This window comes from Mus caroli, unplaced genomic scaffold, assembly GCF_978045245.1.
Source record: "Mus caroli unplaced genomic scaffold, Mus_caroli_1 scaffold_7, whole genome shotgun sequence".
Classification (NCBI taxonomy): domain Eukaryota; kingdom Metazoa; phylum Chordata; class Mammalia; order Rodentia; family Muridae; genus Mus; species Mus caroli.
The window spans coordinates 85,741,664-85,745,294 of record NW_028227262.1 but is presented as its reverse complement, the minus strand read 5'-3'; the positions used below and the strand labels follow the sequence as shown (position 1 = coordinate 85,745,294).

At 40.5% G+C, this 3,631-nt stretch overlaps 1 pseudogene; it reads left to right on the top strand.

The window, feature by feature from the left end:
- Window positions 1–2,625: 2,625 nt before the first annotated feature.
- On the top strand, window positions 2,626–3,348 carry LOC110295629 (nuclear autoantigenic sperm protein pseudogene; annotated as a pseudogene).
- Window positions 3,349–3,631: the final 283 nt, after the last annotated feature.

The following is a 3,631-nucleotide window of genomic DNA, read 5'->3' as shown; positions in this document are numbered from 1 at the left end:
GGAAGGAGTTACAGAGACAAAGGTTCAAGCTGTGATGAAAGGATGGACCATCTAGAGACTGCCATATCCAGGGATCCATCCCATAATCAGCTTCCAAAAGCTGACATCATTGCATACACTAGCAAGATTTTGCTGAAAGGATCCAAATATAGCTGTCTCTTGTGAGACAATGCCGGGGCCTAGCAAACACAGGAGTGGATGCTCACAGTCAGCTATTGGATGTATCACAGGGCTCCTAAAGGAGAAGCTAGAGAAAGTACCCAAGGAGCTAAAGGGATCTGCAACCCTATAGTTGGAACAACATGATGAACTAACCAGTACCCCGGAGCTCTTGTCTCTAGCTGCATATTTATTGATAGATGGCCTAGTAGGCCATCACTGGAAAGAGAGGCCCATTGGACTTGCAAACTTTATATGCCCCAATATAGGGGAATGCCAGTGCCAAAAGAATGGGAATGGGTGGGTAGGGAAGTGGGGGGGAGTATGGGGGACTTTTGGGATAGCATTGGAAATGTAATTGAAGAAAATTTGTAATAAAAATTATTAAAAAAAAAGAAATAGGGGGCTGTTGTCAGCAGATTTGAGAGAGGACTGGAAGTGTTGGATGCTTGTCACAGTCACATATTTGTCACAGGAAATTGACTTTGTTCCCTGGTTATGATGTTCTCACTCATTTTGTAACCTTTACACAAATCATTTCCTTAATGATTCAAAAATACTTTTGTATGTACTTTCTCTGTACAAGATCTAGAGGATGGAAAAAAAAAAGTACATGATGTTACTGCAAATCTGTAAAAATTAATAAAAAAAATTCCAGCACCAAAAAAAAAAAAAATAGGGACTTCTTACTGCTATAAACAGTTTTGCTATTATTATACCAACAAATACATCTTGTCTGTTGGGTCTGTACTGCTGTACCCAGGAAAAGTGCTGGCTGAAACTGTTGTGTCTTTTGTGACCTTTTTTCCTTCAATGAAAAATAGGTTCTTTTCTTATATAATATATCCTCATTGCAATTTCCCCTCCTTCTACTTCTCCCAGTTCCTCACCAAGTCCTTTCCCAGCCTGAGCTACTCCAGTTCTGCCTTTCAATAGAAAAGAAAAGGTTCTGAGAGGAGATAATAAAATATAACATAGTAAAACACAAGATAAAACAGAATTATCAGATCAAAGTTGTAGAAAACAAAACAACAGAAGACAAAAAAATCCAAAAGCTAGCAAATATCATCAGAGATCTACTGACTTGCATACTCAGGAATCTCATATAAATGTTAAACTTGGTATCTATCTATCTATCTATCTATCTACCTACCTACATACCTGGAGTAGAGCAATGAAGCCTTGTGACCTTTGGTAATGTTGATTTTGAAGGCCTTTTTTTCTTGGTGTCCTCACTTCTTTCTGCCTCTTACAGTTATAGAGAGAATCTCTTATGTACTGTATGGTTTCATTACTTGTCAGTAAAAACACAACTACAACACACACACACACACACAAACCAATGGCAGATAGGAGAGAGTATAATAGAAGATGGGACATACAGTAGGCTGAAAGGATTCTGAGATAGAGCCAGGCATGGATCTGTCCAGTAATATGGAGGAAAACAGAAGCATGAGAACTCAGCAGAGATAGCCTTTTTGGCAGAACTTAGCTTAGAATATATGGAATATTAAGTTATGATTTAATCAGAGACTATCCAAAGCTTATGGTCTACCTATTTGTAAATATATTTGAGTCTTGGAGTCCTTATTCCAAGAGCCTAGGGCCTGGAGGAAAACTTTGGCTTTTATAGATGGTATTCAATATGGAAGGTATGTAATCTGAACGTTTAAATTTTATATTTAGTTATTAGACCTAGAATCATGTAAAAGGCAGGGAAAAGTTAGTCTAACTAGGCAGGAGGCCTGGTCTCTTCAAAAGAGCAAAAGCAGACTGGAGTCTAAGGCAGGCCCCAAATATGAAAAGCTTCCCAGAGCAGCAGCAACAATGAGCCTGGGTAAAAGAGCTGAGAAGATGGATCTCTTCTCTTCTCTTCTCTTCTCTTCTCTTCTCTTCTCTTCTCTTCTCTTCTCTTCTCTTCTCTTCTCTTCTCTTCTCTTCTCTTCTCTTCTCCTCTCCTCTCCCCTCCCCTCCCCTCCCCTCCCCTCCCCTCCCCTCCCCTCCCCTCCCCTCCCCTCCCCTCCCCTCCCCTCCCCTCCCCTCCCCTCTCTTCTCTTCTCTTCTCTTCTCTTCTCTTCTCTTCCTTCTCTTCTCTTCCTTCTCTTCTCTTCCTTCTCTTCTCTTCCTTTCCTTTTTCTTTTCTTTTTTAATGGGCAGGGTTTTTGTTTGTTTGTTTGTTTGTTTTTTCAAAATAGCTGAAAAGGACAAGAAAATCACAAGGAAGCAATTTGGATAGCAGACTTTTTTGGTTTTATTTTGTTTGCTTGTTTTTTGCTTGTTTGTTCTTTGTTTTTGTTCTGTTTTGTTTTCTGAGGCCTCTACTTAGAAAAAACGCTGTTGCTGTGGAGAACAGGGGGCTCTGAACAGCAGGTAGTCAGGGGGAAAATAGGCCAACCTGTTGTGGGCCCAACAGCCCAAGGATGAAGTCCTGAAACCTTTTGGAAACATGGCAAAGGATATCTTGGTATGACTCTAACTAAGCAAGTGAAAAATCTGTATGAGAATTATATCCAAGCTGTGGAGGAATTTCAGGCTTGCCTGAGCCTGCAAGAACAGTATTTGGAAGATTGTCTCCTGGCAGAGACTCACTACCAGTTGGGTTTGGCCTATGGTTACAACTCTCAGTATGATGAGGCAGTAGCACAGTTTGCAAATCTATTGAAGTCATTGAGAAGAGAATGGCTATACCACATGGACAGATGAAGGAGGCTGAAGGATCAATTACTGACTGTGAGAAAGAAATTGAAGAGCTGAAAGAACTGCTACCTGAAGTTCAAGAGAAGATAGACGATGGAAAGGAAGCTCATTGGCGTGGGAATGTAGCTAAACTGGCACTGAAAGCTAATCTGGTGGAGAGCTCTACTTTGCGTTGCACTCCACCAGGAGCTGACGCCTCAGTATCCGTGATGGCCAGAAGAAGACCAACAGATGGAGCTTCCTCATCAAATTGTGTGACTGATCTTTCCCATCTTGTCAGAAAGAAGAGGAAACCAGAGGAAGAGAGTCGCCAGAAAGATGATGCAAAGAAAGCTAAACAAAAGCCAGAGGTGAATGGAGGAAGTGTGGATGCTGTCTCCAGTAGAAATGAAGTTTCAGAAAATGTGGAGGCTGAGGCTGACAATCAGGCTGAAAGCCAGACAACAGCAAACAGGACAGTCTGCAGCTACAATTAAAGGCACTGCGTGTTAAAGAGGCAAGCAGAACCTTCCTCCTGAGTGAAAGTGGTTTTATACATAATGTATTTTTTCACTTTTGGGGATTCTTTTTCTATAATTCCAATAAAGATTGTAGGCAGCAGCAACAACAACAACAACAAAATGATGAGGGATACAATAACACAGAGATTCTGGTATTTGTCTAATGCCCTTTAAATGGCTCCAAGATAGAAATAGAAAAGAGAGATCATATTACTGATTATTACTATTATCACATCAATAATCCTCAAATTTTACCTTTACAATTCTGGCTTTAT